Consider the following 24,212-nt stretch of genomic DNA (forward strand, 5'->3'; position numbering starts at 1 on the left):
TTTATACATTATACTATGCTCACCACAGGTGTAGCTACCATCTGTCCTGTTACATTGCTATTGCAATACCGTTGACTATATTCCTTATGGTGTGCCTTTTATTCTTGTGACTTATTTACTTCATTACTGGAATCCTCACACACATTTTCTTAAACTATGACACCACCTTATTTAAAAAAAAAAAAAAAAAAACCCATCTTTTTGAGAGAGAGCATGAGCAGGAGGAGAGGGGGGGAGAAGGAGAAGAAGAGGAACAAGCGGATTCCCTGCTGAATGAGGAGCCTGATGACACTGTGGGACTCAATCCCAGAACACTGAGATCATGACCTGACCTGAAGTCAGATGCTTACCCAACTGAGCCACCCAGGCGCCCCCCAAAACAACTAGCTTCCCCTGAATATAGATCTCCTCATTCAGCTGTTCATAAGGAGATACAATCAAACACTGGTGTTTATTGGAGAGTAAAGAACTGCTTCCTTCACAAGAGTTTTCAGCTCATGCTTATGGCATTTTCACATCCAGATCCCCTCTTCTGGAACTACTCATTGTTCCTGTTTATAGTAATTCTAATATGATACAGCTTTCAAGTATAAAAACAAATCATACTTTCTTTCTCACCATAGTTGATATGTCTTATATTCAATATTTAGTGATACACTGGTATGCCTTATGTTTTGTTCCATATCTCATTTTGCCTTGTCTCCCTCAAGTATCATATAAAAATCTTAATAAAATGTGTTAAGTCTTATACCTCTCTGTATCATTCACTGAGAAGAACAGTGCCTCATCAGTGTAGGTGTTTTTTTTTTTTTTTTCTGGATCTCAGAATTAAATTGAAATAAAACAGATTAATAGGAAAAAAGCATGAAAATTTACATAAATTTTATGTGACAAGAGAGTCTTTAAAAGGAATGAAGACCCAAGGTGATGTCTACAAGCTTTTACACTATGTTGAACAAAGAGAGGCTGTTCGGTCCATGGTCAAAGCAAGAAGACTGATAGAAAGCGAAGGTGAAGCAAAGCTTTATTTCACACCAAGCATCGAGAATCAAACTGACTGGCCAAGGCCATCTCTTACAAAGAGGTGACCTCTCTCTGCCTTACAGACAAGCTTTTAAGGGCAAAGGCCATGTGGTAGGGTCTGGCCATACACAGGTGACTAATGAGATTGTAACACAGAGAAAGCTACACAGTCATGCTAGGTCACATGTAAGTGACCAATTGAATCAACTGAATTACAATTTATCCTATAGTAGATATTTGAACTAACCTATCACCTTGGTCAGAATTGGTGCCCAAAAGGCGCCCAAAGGGCAGGGTCCATACTCCTTGGTGGCTAGGGAGACAGTATGCGCCCCCACTGATTGGATGCCTCCACCTGGCCTGACCCACCCTTGTACTTGGGCTTTGTTACCTGGGACTGGTTTCCGGGACTTGTTTTTAAGTAAGTCCTCTGGGGGGAAGTGGGGGCAGGGGGTAGTTTAAGTTTTACTGTATAAACAACAAAATCACTGTTTAACTGGATGGAATTGCTCTGGCTAAATAGGCCCTTACAAGGCAATTGCAGAAAAATAACTGAATTAGTTGGGGGAAACTAAAAGAAAATAGTGAAGTTCTGTTTGCACAGGATTTTCTTGGTCCCAACTTCTTGTCCTTTATAAGACAGCTACTTTCCTTCTGGTATAGAGAGGCCATCTTTCACAGGGAAATTTCATCTCCTGCATTTGAGAAACAGAAGGAAAGTTAAGAGCATTTTTCTTATCTTACATTTACTCTTTTTCAAGTGCCTTTAACTCAAAGCTGTCAACATGCCAGAGTAGCTGGGGTGTTGTATTCTGTAATACTCTCACAAGTAGAGTAAGTCCAATAAAAACTGACTGGTTGTTTAATTTGAGAAGTACATCAGAATATCATAGCCCCACAAATTCCTCATTAATTTTGAGGTCCTCTGAGCAAAGAAAACACGAAACAAGTATCAGTCAGTAACTACTCAAGGTAGTTTCCATGATATCAAGTCGAGGTGGTTTCCATGATATCTTTACAACTTTCCTTGGCCAAAGCTAGATTATAGTAGCTCTGTATCCTGAGTCTAGATCTTGTTGACAATGAATCTACAGATTGAGAGAAGGAAAAAGTCTATGAAGATATATCAAATCTATTTCCATCATTATTAAGAAATAGCTCATCTAAAAAAACCCAAATCTTTTTGTTTCTTAGCTCCTTGTCCTTGAATCTCAGAAAATATTTGCATAAGTTAGTGCAAGAGCAAGTAGCTAAAATAAAGAGAAAATGAATATAAAAAGAATCAGATGAACTGCAAGCAGCAGCAAGATAGCTTCCCTAGTAGTAAATCAGCCAATAAAACATAACCTCAGTGTGTCACAAGACTCAGAGAATACAGGGTGCCATTTGTACGAGAGCAAGCGAGCTAAAGGAGATGGATGACTCTTTACTATAATGGTATTGACCAGAAAGTAAAAGAAGATGTGTCAACTTGATCTTTAAGATCAGTTTGTTCTTTGTAGTTAAGTCTGTTTCTTGGTTTGCATCTTTTCCCATGTTCATTTGTTTCAGTTCTCAAATTCTACATGTGAGTGAAATCTTATGGTATTTGTCTTTCTCTGACTTATTTTGCTTATCATTATACACTCTAGCTCCATACACATTGTAAATGGCAAGATTTCATTGTTTTTGATGGCTGAGTAATATTCCATTGTGTATAAATACACTACACCTTCTTTATCCATTCATCAATTGATGGACATTTGGGCCCTCTCTATAGTTTGGCTATTACTGATAATGCTGCTATAAATATTGGGGGGCATGTGTCCTTCTGAATTAGTATTTTTGTACCTTTGTGTACATACCTAACAGTAAAATTGCTGGATTTACAGTAGTTCTATTTTTAACTTTTTGAGGAACCTCCATACTGTTTTCCATAGTGGCTGCTCCAGTTTGCATTCCCACTAACAGTGTAAGAGGTTTCCCCTTTCTCCACATCCTTGCCAACACCTGTTGTTTCTTGTTTTGTTAATTTTAGCCGTTCTGACAGGTGTGAGGTGATACCTCATTGTAGTTTTGATTTGTATTTCCCTGATGATGAGTGATGTTGAGCATCTTTTCATGCATCTGTTAGTCATCTGTATGCCTTCTTTGGAAAAATGTCTATTCATGTCTTCTGCCCATTTCTAATGGATATGTTCTGATAATAAAGTAAAACATTTGGCAAACAGATATGGGAGATAATGAATGAAAGGAAAATGTTGGATTGCCCTGAAACTGTATTTTTACATAATAGGTAACTGGTGATTTTACAGATAGTAATTCATCTGGATGTCAAATGTCAAAGCCCATTCGCTCCTCCCCTTGACCGAAGCCATTCTCAACCCTTCTTTTCCTTGCACTGAGCCAGCATTAGCCAACTCAGGAGAAAAGCTGACCCATAAGAAAAGCCTCCTCTGGGTTCACTTGCTAGGGTACATCTCATTGGGTTCAGTAAGTGGAAGGGCTTTAGTGATCTCCTAAATGCTGTTGATTTATAGATATGCATTTCTAGGGGGAAAAAACAAAACATCATTCTTCTTTCCAAGCCTATATATGCAACCATCCAAACAAATATCTAAACTCACAATGTTCTAATCTGAACTTTCCTTGGAAACATGCTTTCTTCCCTATTTCTCCTAATGAATCATTCTATTATTCTGTCAATTGCTGAATCTTAAACCTCTGAATGCATTTGATTCTCTACTAACACATGCTAGTTAGGTTATACTGATAAAACTCCAAAATATTTTTACTAATATTTTTAGTTGTCACACTTACTACTTTTGCAAAGACTCATGTCATTTCTTTCCTGGAATATTCCTTTAGCCTTTGGTGCCTATACCTGTTCTCCAACTTATTAACTGAATGGTACCACTAAAATTCAAATATTTTGATGTGTATCATCTGTAATATCTTCAACAGTTCTCAGTACTCAGCATAAAGTCTAACTATCTTTCATTTGCACATAAAACCCGTTATTTTCAGGTCTTGCTAACTAATACTTCATCACCAACTGCGATCATACACACATGCCCGTCCTTAGCATAAGCACATGTCCACACACATCCCACATTGAAACCCAGTGGAAATACAGTGGACTCTTAAACGGCATGGGTTTGAACTGCATGGGTCCACTTATACACAGATTTTTTTCTTTCCAATATAGTAGCTTACTGTAAATATATCTTATGATTTTCCTAATAACATTATCTTTTCTCTAGTTTGCTTTAAGAATACAGTATATAATATATAGCATACAAAATATGTGTTCATGGACTGTTTTATGCTATCAATAAGGCTTTGGTTGACTGAAGACTATTAGTAGTTAAGCTTTGGGGGAGTCAAAAGTTGTATGCAGATTTCCCATTATGTGGGGAAGTCAGTGCCCTGATCCCCACATTGCTCAAGGGCCAACCATAGTTATATTAAATTTTATTCATGCACAGCATAGTCTGTGACCATTGCTTGCTTTGATCACCCTCTCCTTCTTGCATAGAATACTTTTTTTAAAGCACTTCCTCTAAACACCTATAAATGTAACCAACTCAAAACTTGCTTCATATGAAATTGTCCTTTGTCCCAGTTAGAATTATCTCCTTTATTCTTACTGCCTCAAAATGAACCCATACTTCTATATTTAAACTTCTAGCACTTTCTTAAAAATAATAGTTAATTTCTCTCCCTTCCATTTATACAGAAAACAGTTTCTTTCTTAATACCCTCACTATTAAATATTAAGCTCATTGCCTCAACAAATCACATACTCCATTCTGAAACTATAAAATTGGGTGGCATTAAAAAAAATGAATAGTTAAGGAACTTATTCAGGGACTTTTTGATACAGTCTCCCAGCAGTGGTAGCGATACTGCAGTAGCCTTGGCTCACTTGAACAGAAGCTTTAGTGGTTTCTTGTGAAGCTCTTCATGGGAACCTCTGGACAGTGTATTCCATTCTAAGTTCCTCAAACCTAAACCATTTTTTCAGTTACCTCTTATAATATTTTGTATTTCATGTCTTCAACAATTTTGGTCTATTTTATACACATTCATATGTTTCTCTAGTTAACTTAGCTAAACTTTACCTAGGGGAAAAAAAAAACCTTGACTGAAATGCTTCATAAACTCAGCACCAAATAATATGCTTACATCATTAAAGCTTAATTTATATTTGTTGACTGTATAAATGAATGAATAAGTTTCCCCCTTAAAGATGAACTTTGTAATAAACATTCATTGAGTGCTTATTTTGTGTGAAGCACTTTACAACATACTCTGTAGAAATGAATTTATTCACTCCTAACCATCCCTGTGAGATAGATATTACCTGTGCTTTAGTGTGAAGGATACCACACTACAGATAAGTTAGTTACTTATTTGTAATTTTAAGTGAGCTGAAACTAATACTTAGTATATAATGAAGCTGGGAATTGTACTTGGACGTCCGTCTCCAGAACCCAAGCCCATTCCATTGTCCTGTATTGCCTCTCAACACAGGATGAGAAGTATGTTAAGTATGTTTTGTTTGTGGTTATTGACATCATTATTAATTTAAGCAAAATGAATATACTCTTTGAATTTTTAAAGATTAGAGTACATTTTTTTCCTCCTGTCTTCTGGTCAAACTAAAAGGAAATATAAAATACATAATGGTTTATCCAAAGTCAGCAGAGAAGTGAAAATAATTTTAATGATAGTCTTCCCAACTGTGTGGTTTGCTTGTTAATCAGCATGGTCCATAAATGAATCAGTTCATATCAGTAAAAACATCTAAGAGAAGAATATATGCCTTCAATTTCAAAAGTCTAGACTTTATCAACCCCAGTTAAATGAGCATGTTTTGTAAATTTGCATGTTATACTAGAAGTGTATAAATATTTAAGCATATCATACTTTATTATATAAAAATATGTACGTTTGATACATACTTATACATGTGTATATACATATACCATTGTAAATGGATATATATTTTATTTCCACATAAATTAGATTTTTAGATCCTGTGTCTTTATATAGGCAAAGTCTAAGCCAAAATAAAAATAATCTTGGCTTGGTAGATACAGAATACTGATGAAGAACTATCTTTTGAATTTCTTCCTAAATGCTCTTATATCAAGCCTTAGAACTGCAGGAACAGAGAGTTCCAAAGCTTTGGAACCATGACAAAGACATCTTCCCCTGAATTTTACATCATTTATTTCAGTTAACTACAAAATGTCAGAAATGAAAAGGATACCACCAGAAATTTTTTCAGATCTTACCTTTTCACCCCAATTATGGCCTTAAGAATAAAGTGTAAAAATCTTCAAAGAGCACAAAACTGAAAATAAAAAGAACCTGGCTAATTTACAAGAGACTTGCACTCAATTGTATATATTAGAGAAAGAATTATCTTCTAAAAAATCAATATTCTATAAATCATAACTTTTTCTTGACCTATCAAAAGTTGAGGCTACAGAGTTTATAATTCTGTGAAATAAAAGCCCAATATTTATCTGAGATATTATTAAGTATACCCCAAGTATGCGCATGCAATGTTTATTCAGTTATCCACATATACTTATTCATTATGAAACAACTGGTGAGGCAATGTAAGATCTGGAAGCCTGCAGTGTACAAAAACTTTGATTATTTTGCATATGAGTATGTACATTTATTACCTAAAACATAAATATTATTGGGTGTCAACTCTACACTGAAGTTACTGACAATCACAGAGATAAATCATTTCCTGAATGAACCATTAAAAATATTTATTGAGTACTTAATGTGTACTAGATGCCAATAATTTTGAAATATTTTTTATTCACCTATGAAAAATAATGAATTTTTGCAACTCAAAGGAAGAGGCAGGATTCAATTTGGTAGGTTCTGTGTTAGTTTTCTTTTCTATGTCTACCAGGAGGAACAGAAAGCTTTAAGAAAGCTGGAAAAGGAAGAGGTATTGCATGGGAAAACAACAGAATAAAATAGAATACAAATAGTAATGAAAAATAAAGTAGTAATGAAATTAATATTTGAACCAATTTAACCCAAATTCTTTATCATACTAGTAGTTACATGGAAGGCACTGTTTTTCTCAAACACATTATTCTTCTATATTCTTTGGATTTCTGTTCTGATTTGTTCCTTTGCTTTTCAGGCCTGCTGCTGAGCTTTCATTCTGAAATTTCATTTCCTTGCCTTCCTGGGTTTGGTCATCTACTTTCTAAAAGCCTGGTATTCTACCATTTTGCATTCATTCATTCATTCATTCATTCATCCATTCACTTTAAATCCTGAAGCCTTAAGGAGTTCTCCAAGAGAAACCAGAAGATGATACTCATGAAAAATTCTCTACAAATTAAAAATAGATATCTATATCATCCTCATACTTGACTGATATTCTGGCAGAAATATTTGAAGAAATGAGAAGTTATATTCTACAAAAATCTGTTTTAAATATATATAAAACATCAGCTGGAAGGGAACCTACAGTGTCAAATGGAATATAGAAAAAGGAAATCCAAATAGAGACCTGGTATAGTAAATTTTTAAAGCATCAGGAAACAGTTCTGAAGACATGGAGAAATGAAATCAATGGATTAATATTTATCTTGTTTTGAAGGTAAATAATTTCTTATTTTTGATATGGAATAGTCATAATAAAATGAACATACACTGGGCCACAAAAATCCTGCAATTATTAAACAATGGACACCTATCTAGAATATAATGAAATTGCAAGTCACAAAGAGTGGTATTAAAAATATATTATTGCTGAAAACAGTAATAAATATCCCCCTGGCAATATAAAAGAGATTATAGATTACTTAGAACTGAATAAGGATATGTAGGAATCAGTTAAAGGGAAATTTTAACTTAGAAGACATTTTTCTGAAATAAAGTTTGAAAATTATGACCTGTCTTTAACTCTAAAAAACTAATTCCAGAAAGATTTAACTCCAAAATATTAAGACTATACCCCTCAAGATAAGAAATAATAAAGAAAAAGATGTAAATAAAAGAAGGAAGAAACAATTGAAGGCAAACCACAAAATCTTTTTTTATTAAGGTTTTATTTATTTATTTGACAGAGAGAGAGAGAGTGATCACAAATGGGCAGAGAGACAGGCAGAGAGAGAGGGGGAAGCAGGCTCTCTGCTTAGCAGAGATCCCGATGTAGGGCTCAATCCCAGGACCCTGACATCATGACCCGAGCTGAAGGCAGAGACTTAACCCACTGAGCCACCCAAATGCCTCAAACTACAAAATCTTAAATGGCTCATCAAATATATACTACTTCCCAAAGATTTCATTTTGATCAAAATTAACATGCTGTTTCATCAAAAAAAATTTTTTTGGAAAAAATTCTCAAAATAAAACTTTCTCATATACCATAACACTATCATTTTTACTGTTTTAATATTTTGGTATTTAACTAATAAATTAGTAGTAACCTGAAAAACACTGACTCTTCTTTAAGCTACTGCAATAAAATACCTATCTATGCATCCATCCATCCATCTGTTTATTTTTTCTACCCAGTTCAGGAATACAAACTTAAAATGCAAACATAAAACAAAACAAAACAACAACAACAACAAAAAAAAACCAGACAAATGGAATTCAGAACAACTTATTTGAAACTGGGCTTCCCTTGAGGTTCAAATCTAAATTCAAATAATTTCTGGTTTTCTAAATCTAATTCTTCAGTATGAAATTTACTGTGTAGACCTCTGTTATAACTCAAATAATTCTGTATGAACATACGTCTCCCCGTAAAAGAAACAAACACAAATGTGTTAGCAAAATCTTCAACATATAATTTAGTACACATTGGAGCAATTATTTGTCTGAAACTATTTCATCCACATATCAGAATTTTGTCTATATTATTTCATTGTTAAATTCCAGACCAGCTACTTACTATTACTCCTGAGTAAGAAGAAAATGAAAAAAGTCAACTTAACTTGAAAATTAATTTCTAAGAGTATAAAAGAAAAATATTAATTTAAAATCAGAAGTATACATGTGGGAATGCATTTGTTATACTGTATTTGTCTGTATTTGGATATTTTATTTTTTTATTTGTTTTTTATTTTATTTTTTTTTTAGATAAGGACATTTTATTTTTTATTTTATTTATTTATTTGACAGAGAGAGAGAGATCACAAGTAGGCAGAGAGACAGGCACAGACAGAGTGGGGAAGAAGGCTCCCTGCTGAGCAGAGAGCGGGATGTGGGGCTCGATCCCAGAACCCGAAGATCATGACCTGAACCGAAGGCAGAGGCTCAACCCACTGAGCCATGCAGGTGCCCCTGTATTTAGACATTTTAATAATTAATTTTCATATTTGACCATAATCTTTCTTGGGAAATTATACATTAATGTTTGAATATATATTTTATTATTGAATATGTAAATACATTTTTTATTCACACATACATATTACATATTCAAACACATGCATAAATGTACATATATATATTTACTCATATATACATGTATGTAAAAAATATTGTCAGGATGGATCCAACAAAAAATCATATATGGACTAATGACATTGTACTAATATTTATTATTACTGCATTTGAAACAAAATCTGAATTCATATGTATTACTTGGCAATTAAAATTCTATCTCAGCAATTATTTACTCCCCTTTCCATTGACATTGACATATATTTTTTTTTCCCACATAGTCACGTAAGTTCTCTGAGTTTCAATTCATAATGAGAATAAGGATTTTTTTTGACACTTAAGGATGATTTTCCCTTAGTTTAATTAAACTGGTATTTTTAAAAATATTCATCCTACTTATGATTTGGGGAGTAGCCTTAATTTGGTATCAAGCCTCTGTTATTCAGGTCCCCTGAACTTGACCATCATGGCTTATATGAGATCACATGACTCATGGGGGAGGTGGATCACCATTCAAATTTTGATAGAACAGAACTAATTCTCACACTCTATCTCAAAGACATTTCTATGGCTTGTCTCCTTATTATCTTCATCTTACCCATAGCTTCTACTTGGCCTGGGGAACTCCATTCTCCATTCTTTTGATAGACTTATTTTAAGCTTTTCCTTCAAGAAATAATCTACACTTAAAATCTTATACCTATTAGTCTACTGAGCACTACTGCTTTCATTCCTCCACAGGTTGAGAATAATCTTAACTCCAGCAAGAACACTTTTAGAAATCCATATATTTTCTTCCCATCTATAATTTTCTTCCCATGTACAATTTTCTAAAATGGCAATACTGATTGTTATTTGTCACTAGTTACCACGTGTTTCTATGAGTCTGAGATCGTACAGAATTCAAAGAATAAAAATGTGGGTATTAAAATTGGTTGTACAACAGGCTAGGCAAGTTGTGGACATCCATATGCCTCGTTTTCTCCATCTGTAAATGAACTAAATAATAATTTTAAAATCCTATTAGAGCTTCTTTTGACTACTACATAGTATCTTATTATATCTAAAATGATATTAATTGTTAAATATAAGTTCACTCCTTGATAATAGTATTTACAAATATCTAATCTACCTACAAATCTTTAACACCAGTTCAGTTATTTGTATGTCTTAACAGAGTTCTGCCTTATTTATTACTTCTATTAAATAGTGTATCATTTAATTCTTTTTTACAGTACTGTACAGTAATTAATACAATGTCAGACTGGAAATATATACTAATTTTTTACTTAATATATAATATCATGTCCTATGGTGTATTTTGACTCTAAAATGTGGATAAACTGAGCCAATAAAAACAGAATTTTTATAGGCATGAATATAAAATATTAAATTCAACAGACACCAGGCAATATTCTGCTACTGAAAGATCAATTTAGTTACAAACAAGGAGGAAATGTTTGTTTCGTTATAAAGATTATTAACCTATTTATTTATTTATTTATTTAAAAGATTTTATTTATATACTTGACAGAGAGAGAGAGACACCACAAGCAGGGGGAGCAGTAGAGGAAGAGGGAGTAGCAGGCTCTCCGTTGAGCAAGGAGCCCCTGTGCAGGGCTCAATCCCGGGACCCTGAGATACAACCTGGGCCTACAGCAGACAATTAACCGACTGAGCCACCCAGGCATCCCATTAACCTATTTTTAAATGACATCTCATCACTGCAATTATTTAACGGTACACTGAGAAAAATAACCTTCAAAAATCGAGTTCCATAGAATAAATTAAAATCTATTTTTTTATTCCCTTACTGTCAGCTGTGACATTAAGTTTTCAAAGTTTTGGATATGAGTCACTTTTGAATTTTTTTTTATTGATTTTATTTTGCTATGGCATGGTGCCCCATATCTGCTGGTGCAGAAGTTTATCTAAGATCAGCATTTTTTTTATGGGCTTTTTCAGTGTTTGCTTGCTTTTTAAAAACATTTTCTTACTGCTACAATGCAATTGTCTATAATTTAACTTATTCATACTGTCTTCTTTAACCTACTAAGGATTTAACTCCTTATTGTGCAAATGTCACTGGGTTCTTTTGGAAGATTTTAGATTTTATTTCTTTTAATAGAAAATCATTCATATTCTCATCAACTTATTTGAAAACGTGACACTGAAGAATGGATTTTGCTTTTCAGTGTGGTTTAATTTCTACTGGATTTTTATGATATACATATATATGTATACATATATATGTACAGTCAGATAGAAATTTAAAAATGTAATTTATCAAACCATTTTAACATCATAAGAGAAATTATGGAAAATAACTAACTTTTCTGATATGTTTAGTAAAATACCTTTTTCTCCTACAACATACCAACATTTGGTTCTTTCCAATGTTAATATTCAAAATAACACATAGTATACTTGTAAATGCTACAAATACTATGATCTATTTTGCTTCTGCTATGTCTTCTGCACCTTCCTATCATGTATGAATATTTTTACATATAGTAAGAAGTCCAAAAGAGGTTCCAGGAGAATTGTCAGAAGTCTAAGGTGAATGATTAGGAACATCCAAAGCATATGTGATTTAAGTATGCTCACCTACACTATTTCGAAGAATAAAAAGTGTCTTTCAGTTTTTATACTGCCTCTCCTCAAACATAACCCTCAATTCCTAATAGAAACACAAAAATGGAGGATGGGGATGAGGGAGGGCATGCTATGTTACCAAAGGAAACAGATATTAAAATTTCTTTAAATCAGTATGCGCTTTTTATAAGTGATTCTAAGACAATTTATATTAGTTTATATCATATCATTCCTCTAGATTAAATAATAGTTATGAGGTGTACTTTTTCATATGCTGCTGTGCCAAAACTGACAAAAACCTGATGGATGGATTAGCTAAATATTACCTATTTATCATTTTTAAAATTATTATTTGATATTGTAATAACAAATTGTTGAGAAGTTGACTTTAAAGATATATACTGAAGAAACTGGATTTACTGGGATTACTGATAAAATATCATTTTGAGTTAATTTCACTTTCACTTTGCATTCATCATCCCTTTACCAAGGAGGTATTTACTACATACATTTTAGTGTACCATGATACCACAGGCACTTTCAATTACTTGCTTAGATGTAAATATTTTTTACTTAAATATTTCAAGGATAAGATCCTGATTATAAGTTTTCAGAATTCTAGGTTTTCAAAATTCTGAAGGAAAAATGGTTGTTTTAATTTTAAATATTTTCACCTTAAATATCTAGTTACCTATGAGCACAGCAGATCTCCCTTGTGTATGAAAATAATCTACTATAGTTGTAAGAAGGAATTTTCTTACAATTTTTGGAGAATCATGAATTTAAATCCGTTAGAGTAAGACTATATTATAGTAAAAGCTTGTTAGAAGAAAAAAAATACAACTACATACATCTACTTAAGATATTCATTCTATCCTGGTCCTCTCTCCTGAAAATCTCATTATTTACTCCAGCCAAACCCAAAGCTTTCCTCAAGAATCAGTATAGGGGCACGTGGGTGGCTCAGTGGGTTAAGCATCTGACTGTTGGTTTCAGCTCAGGTCATGATCTCAAGATTGTGAGATCAAGCCCTGCAAAGTGAGTCCACGCTCCCTTTACCTCGGCCCCTCCCCACCCTCCTTCTCTCACTAGAAGAAAAAAAAAATCAGTATAGATACCTTTCTCTTGGCTTTTCATACTACTATGATGAGTCCTAAATTTGAAACTTACTGTATTTCAGGTAATTAAATATGTGCAATTCAACTTTCCCTGGTCTTTATCTTCCCAGCAATTTCTCAGTAATTGAAATCTGCATTTCTTCAGTAGGAAAAATACTGTCTATTGCTACATGAACTTCTTAGCAGCATTAGCAGCAGAAGATAGTAAACCTCAGTTTTATTACAGAATTCCAGTCTTCACCAAGCCAAACAGTATTACTAAATTTGAAGTATAGTTCAGTGATTATATCTCCCATAACTTATTTTTCCTGACCCTTGAGACTACTAATCTTTATCTTCTCTGAATTTTATAGATAGCAAAACAATATCATCAACATCATACCTTGTCCCCAAAAGCCTTAACAATATGTATATTTTATGTCATCATGTAGGCCATTTTTTGACTGGAGGTGAGCTGTGCTTTATATTGTCATACTAATTAATAGCACTGAGTTAGGTGCCAGATTCATGCTTAGGAAGAGGTTTGATAAATGATATTTTTAAAAAATAGTTTATCAATTAATTTGACACCTTTTTTGAGCACCTTTTAAGATTCATGTTGGGATTATAATAAAAATAAAATAATCACTTAATTTGAGAAATATCATCTAAAGTAAAGGCAGTAAAAATTATTGTAAAGTTTATTATTGTTATAGAATGAATTGTGCCCCCCCCCCCAAAATACATATGTTAAAATCTTAACTCTAGTACCTTAAATGTGATGGTATTTGTAAATGGAGATAATTAGGTTAAATAAGGTCTACAGAATGGAGCCCTAATCAATGGGACTGGTGTCTTTTTAAGGGCAAGAGATACCAGGGATGCAGGTGAACAGAGAAAGCGTTACGCACAAGGCATAGCAAGAAGACTGTTCTCTATAAGCCAACGAGTGAGGACCTAGGAGAAACTAAACCTGCCAACACCTTCATCTTGGATTTCCAGCCTCCAAAACTATGAGAAAATAAATTTCTGCTGTTTAAGTCACTCAGTCGATGGTATTTTATTATGGAAACGCCAACAAACACACACAACTATCAAAATACAGTATCTTCTATGCAGTCTGGCTTTTGTGAATGGGAAAGGTTATTATTTCTTTAATGAAAATATAACAAAGTCGACACTGTTTAATTACTATCATTTTATGCTATTTTAAAATGGCATGACAAACATTTTCTAATTCCATATTAAAACTACTATGTTGCTTTCCTAATTAATGCAAAATCTCTTATTACTTAAGATTATGCTGTGTTATGGAGAAATAAATAAAACATTTCTTTTATGGAATTGCTAAGTGGAGAAAAAATAAACTCACTTAAATTTGGGTTTGAGGGATTACAAAATAAGAGCACTTTTATGCACCACTTTGAAATTGAGGATAATATCTCAAAATATTAACCAGAAAATATACTAGCAGTGGTTAAGTGTAATTTTTAAACTCAAAATGCAAAACCCAAAGGGCTTCCGCAGTTCTAAATACTGCCTATCTTACTAAAATTCATATCCTCTTAGGGATCAAATACCTTTTTCTTCCTTACTAAATAAACTGCCAATCACCTCCACACCATATAATGTCTGTTAAAATTTCATATTGGAAGTTTCAGTTCTATCTGCTTATGAGTAATTGGACATTTTGATGGCCTCTTAAAAATTTGTATTTAATGTGTGTAAGATTTTTTTCTATTTCAAATTTTTATGTTTAAAGATATTGTGCTTATGAAACACTTGGTCTGTGACCTTGCGAATAGGAAACTGGACTAACAGCTATTAGAACTCGTACCTAGGCCCACAGGTTAGATTTATTAGCTTTGTAGGTTACAGCAAGTCGTTTAACATCTTTGAGGTCATTTATTCTGTAATGTACCCTGTCTCCAGAGTACACTTGATGGCACTAGATGTATTAGACAGGTGTTGATAAAATCTAATATTCAAATATGTTATTTTAGAGTGATTAAAATATTTTTGAATTTATTAAAATAAAAGGAACAATAAGCACTTATGCTTCTATTGATTTGAGACAGATTTCTGTAACACTTTTATTGTATTCTTAAATGTTCCAAAATAATAAATTATTTCTTTGCCTGATATGCCCTATGTTAAAACAGTTTAGCTACTCAAAACATAGTTACCATGTTAAAAAGACAAGCAGATCATTACGTGCCTCTACAGCTAGTCCCAAAGTTGTAAGGTTTTTATTCAGGATAACTCGAGTGGCTATAGTATCAACTCTTCATGAGGCGCTTTCTCAAAAAACTAAGCTACTAAAAAAAGCTTCTCATTCTGTCTCATGTGAGATAGCAAAAGTCACAAAGACACACACACACACACACACACACACACACACACACAAAAGCAAATAGACACACCCATAATGCCTAAGTGAGGTGCTAGATGACCAAGTGAGGACCTACAGTGAAGACTATGGAAAACCAGACTTGTGATCCTTAGTGAGGTTTCAGAAGTGTGAAGCTGAACAGACTGCATATTCATTATTCAATAGGAAAATCATCTTTTCTCGTCTTTATTTTTATAATATGCTTTTTTTTTCAATCCTGTGAGGTTTTTGCCCCTCCTGTTTTATTGGGATATAATTAAGATATAATATATTAGTTTGAGGTGTACACACAATTATTTGATATATGTATATATCAAGAAATGATTACCATAGTATGTTTACTTAACACCCATCACCTTACAGTTACACTTCTTTTTATTGTAATGAGGACTGTTTAGATCTGCTCTCAGCAACTTTCCAATATACAATATAGTATTGTTAACTATAGTTGCCATGCTGTACATTACATCCCCAGAACTTACTTATCCTGTAATTGCAAGTTTGTACTTTTTGAACACCTTCAGACCCATTTCCCCCTCCTTCTCCTCCAACATCCTGTCTTTGGCCAACACCAATCTGTTCTGTTTCTACGAGCTTGTTGTTTTACATTCCATGTACAGTATTGATCTTTCTCAGATTTATTTCACTTATTTCACTTAGCATAACGCCCCTCTAGGTTCATTCATGTTCTCACAAATGGTAGGATTTCCTTATTTTTTTGTGGCTGAATAATATTCCATTGTATATATACACCACATCATCTTTAGCCATTCATCCACTGATTGACATTTAGGTTGTTTCCATGTCTTGCTTGTTGTAAATAATTCTGCAGTGAACACGGGAATGCAAGTATCTCTTCAACATAGTGATTTCGCCTCCTTTGACATGGAAATGCAGGATCACATAATATTCTATTTCTAACTTTTTGAGGACTCTTTATACTGTTTCCCATAGTGGTTACACCAATTTACATTCCTACCAACAGTGCACAAGGGTTCACTTTTGTCCACATCCTCACCAACACTTGTTATCTCTTATCTTTTTTATGCCAGCCATTCTATCATCAAAAAGATGAGAGGAGATATCTCATTGTGGTTTTGATTTGCATTTCCCTGGTGATTAGTGATGTTGAGTACATTTTCATGTAACCTACCTGCCATCTGTGTGTCTTCTATGGGAAAATGAAGGAGGAAGTGTTCAGTTCTTTTGTCCATTTTTAAATCAGACTATTTGGTTTTTGCTGTTGTTGTTAATGAGTTCTAGGAGTTCTTTATTTTGAATATTTTGAATACTAATCTCTTATCAGATAAATGATTTGCAAATATTTTCTCCCATTCCCTAGGTTGTCTTTTCATTCTGTTGATAGCTTCTTTTCCTATACAGAGATTTTTTAGGTTATGTAGTTTTTGTTTGCTATCTTTACTTTTGTTGCCTTTGTTTTTGGTGTCAAATCCAAAAGGCATTGCCAAGGTTAATGTCAAGGAGACTACCCCCTATGTTTTCTTCTGGGGTCTTATGTCTTAAAGTCTTACATTCAAGGCTGGAATCCATTTGGAATCGATTTTTACATGTGGTGTAAGACAGATATCCAGTTTCATTCTTGTATATTATATTTATTGAAGAAACTGTCCTTTCCCCATTGAGTATTCTTAGCTCCTTTGTTATAAGTAAATTGACATACATGTGAGATTTTATTTTGGGGTCCATTCTTTTCAAGTAAGATTGTCACTATCCTCTACATCTTCTTATTCCACTTTGATGGAGAAGGCATGGGGGTGCTGTCATTGTTAATTTTATATGTCAACTTGATGGCGCCAAGGATGATCAGGTAGCTGATAAAAAATTATTTCTGGGTGTTTGGGTGAGGGTGTTTCTGGAAGAGATTAATATTTGGACAGGTAGACCGAATAAAGAAGACTGATCTCACCAATGTAGGTGGTCATAATCAAATCCACTGAGGACCTCAACAGAACCTAAAGGCAGAGGACTGGCAAATTTGCTCTCTGCTTGAGCTAAGACATCCATCATTTGCCGCCCTCAGATTTCATTGCTCTGGAGCCTTCAAACACAGGTGAGGATTTACATCATTGGCTACCCTGCTTCTCAGGCCTTCAAGTTTGCACCGGATTTATACCACTGGTTTTCAAGAGCCACCAGCAACCAGACAGAAGATCATGGGATGGCTCAGCGTCCATAATTGTGTGATCTAATCACTCATAATAAATCTCTTTCTACATATCTACATATACATCTCTCTCTCTATATATATATATATAGGCACACATGATTGGTTCTATTTCTCCAGAGAACCTTAACACAAGTGCTTTCTCCTCACTGATGACCAAATGAGAACACTTTCAGGGGACCACCAGAAAATTTATGTGAGCCCCACAGTTCTAGTGGATACTTTCTTGAAAATCGATAGGCAAAAGGTAGACTGAAATGACCCATGAAGGCTTACTGAGTAGGTAAGACCCAAATTGTACCTTCACCCCTGGCTGGGCGAAACTAAAGACCCCATAAAACAATGCAACTGAGGTTTCCTTACATCTTTTTTTTTTTCTAAGATTTATTAATTCATTTTAGAGAGTATGCATGTGCCAGTGGGGGAAGGATTAGAGGTAGAGAGCGTCATGTAGGTACCAGCTGAGCCTGGAGACCCACGTGGGGCTCAACTGATCTCATGACCCATGAGATCATAAAAATGTCCTCAGGAACTAAGAATAACTGAGATGAATTTCAAAAGAAACCATCACATAAGTCCTTGCACAAAGTAATTTTCTACACTTAAATCTCTGTTTTCCTTTTTGTTCAGTATCTGGAAAGATGGGGGTAGCCTCATGAAGAGAGAGAAAAAAATAAATGAAGTTGAAGAAAACAGAGTGAAATCCTCTATCCAAGGCCAGTTTCATTCATTCTCCTCTAGTTTTAGCACAGGCTTTCCAGTTTGAGCCTGTGAAGGGAAAGCTTTTCATTGGGTATGATTATGACCTTGGAATGATAACTGTAATTGCTTAAAGGAGCATGTGATTGGAGCTCAAATGCCTGAAAGTTACTCTATAATTTAAGAGAGAGTGTGGGGAAAATTACATAACTCCATCTAGTGGCAAGGAAAAAAACAGGATCAGAGAGACTTTAAAGCAAAGTTGTATTTTTCATGTGTTGATAGAATCCCTTTAACAAACCCATCATACTAAATCTGAGTGCCTTAAATTCTTTCTTTTTTCTTAAATATGTTTTATCAACTGTTTTATTTGATTGTTTATCTTCTGGTTCCTAAAGAAAATAAGGAAGCTGGCTGGACTCAGGACAAAGATATGGAAGATAAGTTAAGGCAACATGCAGTGCCTTTGCCTACTTTGGCTACAACCTTAAAATGGTCTAAAAAGACCTTAGTGATTATTTGGAGAGCCCACTACTAGTGTTAAAAAAAAGTAGATATAAATAGTAGGTTTTTTTCTCATTTGTCTAACCATTCTTTATTAAAATAAACATCACTACAAATTACAACATAAGCAAACCCATCCATTCTAAAAGTAGACCTCAATAAATTTTAATGTATTTATACATCCAGGTAACTATCACCACAATCAAGATACAGAATGTAGCCATCTGTTACTCTTGGTAATTCTCCTGCACCACACATGGAAGAACTAGCTTTGTGTTACTGTAAACAAGACTTGCCTTTTTAAGTGTGCTCTATAAATGGAAAAGGTACTATATTTGGTGTTTGTCACTTAGCATCAGAATTTTGAGAATCATACTTGTTATTGAGTACATAAGTTGATCATTCTTTTCATTGGCATCATTATACTATAATGGATAGATCAAAATTTGACCATTCACCTCTTGATAGATATTTTTGCAGTTTCTAATTTTTAGCTATTATGAAAAAAACTGCAAGCAATGGTTGTAAAGATATTTGAAAGAATATATTTCCATTTATCTTAACAAAATATTAAAGAGTAGAATTGCCAGACTTATAGTAAGTATATGTTTAATTTTTTAAGGAATTGCCAAAACATTTTTCAAAGTGGTAATACTGTTTTAGATCTCCAACAGCAATGTATGAGAGTTTTAGTTAATGTTACATGCTTACCAACACTTGGTTTTCTGCCTTTTTAAATTTTAGCTATTCTACCAGTGCATATAGCAGTATCTAATTGTGGATTTAATTTGCATTTCCCTAATGACTAATTATGGTAGGCAGCGTTCCAGTACTTAGTTGCCATTAACATATGTTCTTTGGAGTACAAATTCTTTGCCCATTTTAAATTGGGTAGTTTGTCTTCTTATTATAGAGCTATAAGAGTTCCTTACATATTTCAGATACAAGCCACTTATCAAATATCAGTATTGCAAATATTCTCTCCCAGTCTGTGCTTTTCTTTCCATTTTGAACAGCATTTACAAAAAAAAAAAAAATAGTTTTTAGTTTTGTGAAAGCCAAACTTAATCATTTTATTTTTCCCAATTGGCCATATGTTTTGCCTATCCCCAGATCACAACGATTTTCTTCTTTTAATCTAGAAATATCATAGATTTAGCTTTTACTTTCCACGTTTATATGCCATTTCAATACAATTTTTGTTCTAATGTGAGGTAACAAAGTTTTTTTCTCCCATATGGATATTAAGTTGCTCCATGAACATGGTTGAAAAAATTGGCCATTCCCTCCACTGAATTACCATGGCAACATATCATTCATACATGATGAGTCCATCTGTGGACTCTCTAATCTATCCTATCTATCTACATGTATATCCTCAAGCCATAACACAGTATCTTAATTAGTGTAGCTTTATTATAAGTTTTAATCATGTAAATGTAAATCTTCCAGCTGTGTTCTTTCTTTTCTACATTGTTTTGGCTACCCCAAGTCCTTTGCAATTCCATTTTTTTTAAAGAATCAGATTACATACTTCTACAAAAAGATAGTCTGTTGGGGTTTTAATTAGAACAATGTTGAATTCACTTAGCAATTCAGTGTGAATTGACATCTTAACAATATCAAGACGGCCAACTCATGAATATCTTACAATTTACCAAATATTTTTTAGGGGACTTTTAAATGCCTTATACCCATGTCTTGTATAGTTATTAGTGCCAAGATCATATATGCATTTTGCTAAAAATTCATCTCTAAGCACTTGATATTTGGGGATGCCTGTTTTAATGACATTTTTTATTTTGATTCAACTTCCCAAATGTATCTAATCATTATTTTCTAGTATACAGAAATACAAATAATTCATAAATGATTTTTTTAAATCTTACTTTTCTTTCTATTCATTTTTCTAGGTTACCCAGGATTTTCCTTATGTACAATAAAGTCATAGGTAAATAAAGAGATGCATACTTCTTATTTTTTGTCCCATGTGTATTTTACTTATTTGATTTTCTTGTTGCTCTAGGGAAAATCTATGTTGAGAAGAAGTGTTGAGAGAGTGCATTCTTGCCTTGTACCCAGTTTTTCCAGTTCTCTCAAAAAAATAAAAATAGAACTACAGTATGATTCAGTAATCACCCTACTGGGTATTTACCCAAAAAATACAAAAACACTAATTTGAAAGGATACAGACACCCCTGTTTGTTGCAGCAATATTTACAACTGCCAAATTATGCAAGCAGCCCAAGTGTCAAGCAACAGAAGAATAGATGAAGAAGTATGTGTGTGTGTAAAAGAATATTACTCAGCCATTAAAAAGAACAAAATCTTGCCATTTGCAAAAACAAGGGTGGATTTGAAGAGTATAACACTACATGAATTAAGTCAGAGAAAGACAAATACCATATGATCTCACTCATATGTGGAAAACAAAACTAATTTAAAAAAAAAAAAAAAAGAAAGAAAATTAATGAACACAGGAAAGCAAGAAAGAGAGGCAAACCAAGAAACAGACTCTTAACTAGAGAGAACAAACTGATGGTTAGCAGAGGGGAGCAGAGTGGAGGAATGGTTGAAATAGATGAAAGGGACTAAAGAGTGCACTTATCATGATGAACACTGAGCAACGTACTGATGCATCATTATAGTGTAATCTGAAACTAATACGACACTGCATGTTAACTTTACTGGAATTAATTTTTTTAAGAAAAACTGAATAAATTAATGAATGAAAGAAAAAGAAAGGAAGAAAAAAGCAAGCAGGCAAGCAAGTTGGAACATGATAAGGAGTCAGCAGAAGCAGGCTATTGTCATTATAAAGAATTATTTACCTACATTATAACCTAATAATAAATTACAGCAAAAAAATAAAAATTTTAAAAAATTTAAAAATAAAAAAAAAGTTTGTGTAGGATTGATATTACATTTTCCCTAAATTTTTGGAAGGATTTGCCAGAGAAATCATTTGAATTAGGAGTTTTCTGGTTGGGAGGGTTTTTAAGCACAAATTTATTTATTTTAATAGATATAGTCTTTTCAGGTATTTTCTTAAGTCAGTTTCAATAATTTGTAATCTCTTAAAGAAAAGGTATCTTTGAGATGACTGTATTGCATAAGATTGTTCATATTTTCTTTCTTTCCCAAAATGGCTATTGGATCTACAGCAATGTGCCCACCTTTATCCAAGATATGGGCCATTTGCATAACCTCTTCTTTATTGTATAATCGATCTAGGTAGATGTTCATCAATTGATGAAACTTTTCATAAAATCATATTTTTGATTCATTAATTTTATCTTTTGCTTGCCTATTTACTATCTTATTGTTTATTCTTTTAATCTTTATTATATCCTTCTCCCTACATTTTGAGTTTAATTTGCATTCTCTGCTGGCATCTTTTGATGAAAACTTAGATAATAAATTTTAGGCTTAGATATTTTTTAACATAAACATTTACAACTATACACTATATTCTAAGTGTTGTTTTACTAAATCCTCCAAATCTGGATAAGATATGATTTGTTTATTTATTTATTTGTATATTTTATTTTTTTAATATTCTGCCAAAGCATAGCATACTTTATTGTGAAAAGGCAACTTTCAGTAGCAATGCTAAAAGTGGCAGTTGTTTATAAGCTCTTTGCCAAGGTGAGGTCTAGGACAGCATGTTTCATTTACATTTTTTAAATTTCCCATTTTATTATTTTTTAGTTGGGGATATTTAATAGGGTTTCATTGAATCCAATTCAATTGAGCCAAAGAACATGATTTATAGGATTTCATTCCATCAATATTATTGAGACATATCTGAATATCCTATATGATATTGAAGAAAACCTGATTTTCTACTGTTTGAAGTAGTTATATTATTGCAATTATATTATTTTATGTATTTTATATATTTTTTTAAATTTTTATTTTTTATAAACATATATTTTTATCCCCAGGGGTACAGGTCTGTGAATCACCAGGTTTGCACACTTCACAGCACTCACCAAAGCACATACCCTCCCCAATGTCCATAATCCCACCCCCTTCTCCCAAACCCCCTCCCCCCAGCAACCCTCAGTTTGTTTTGTGAGATTAAGAGTCACTTATGGTTTGTCTCCCTCCCAATCCCATCTTGTTTCATTTATTCTTCTCCTACCCACTTAAGCCCCCATGTTGCATCACCACTTCCTCATATCAGGGAGATCATATGATAGTTGTCTTTCTCTGCTTGACTTATTTCGCTAAGCATGATACGCTCTAGTTCCATCCATGTTGTCAGCAATTGTATTTTATATTTTTAAAGATGTTTTGTTTCCTTATACTAAGAATTACTGGAGATTCCTATGGAAATCCACTTCTATTTTATTTTCTGTCAGTTCTTATTTCATATATATCTTAAAGCTTTATTAGATGCATATAGCTTTATGACTTCTTATATATTCTTAAAAGAAGTCACGCTTTTTCTTTACTATGTTCAGGTAGCCAATAGTACATCGTTAGTTTTTGAGGATGCGACTTTTTTATAATTATGACAGACCTTTATTTCTGATTATATTTACATTCCTAAAGTTATTTTTTATTTTTGTGAATATAATCTATCTGGAATTTTCTTGATTAGCGTTTGAATGACAAATCTTTTCCCCATCCTTTTAAGCTCTTTATAACTTTGTATTTAAAATGTATTTCTTATAGGTAGCATATAGTGAACAATACATGCCTTTTAATTGGTATATTTAGACAATTTGTTTTAATGGAATTTTTTATATATTTGAGTTTAAACATTTTATCTTAATGGGCTTTTTACTTATGCAGTTTTTTCTTTGCTCCTTTTGTATTCTTTCCCCACTTTGTTTTGTTTAAATGTATTTATTTACTGAACCTGGGTTTGTGTGTGTGTATGCACTCATGTGTTAGTACATATGGGAGTGAATGCTTAGAATTTACAACATGGATCTTTAACTTAGTCTGCTTTTAAATAATATTATTCCCCTTACAATCAATGCAAGAGTTCCATCATTGCACACCAGCATTTTCCATCTCTCAACATCTGTGATTCCTCAAGGACCACTTAATTTAAATAAATGTTCTAAGGAATGTTAATGATTATACTTCCTCAGCCATTGAAAAATATGGTTTTGTCATTTTTTGTATTGTTTCTATTATTACTATTACTAGTAAAATTTGATTCTTTTTCCTCACAGTCCAAACATTTATGTCTCTGTTAGGAACTGGTAAATGCAGGTATTAAAAACTTAATTCAGGTGCCTGGGTGGCTCAGTGGGTTAAAGCCTCTGCCTTCAGA

Source organism: Mustela lutreola, chromosome 13 (assembly GCF_030435805.1).
Source record: "Mustela lutreola isolate mMusLut2 chromosome 13, mMusLut2.pri, whole genome shotgun sequence".
Taxonomy (NCBI): Eukaryota; Metazoa; Chordata; class Mammalia; order Carnivora; family Mustelidae; genus Mustela; species Mustela lutreola.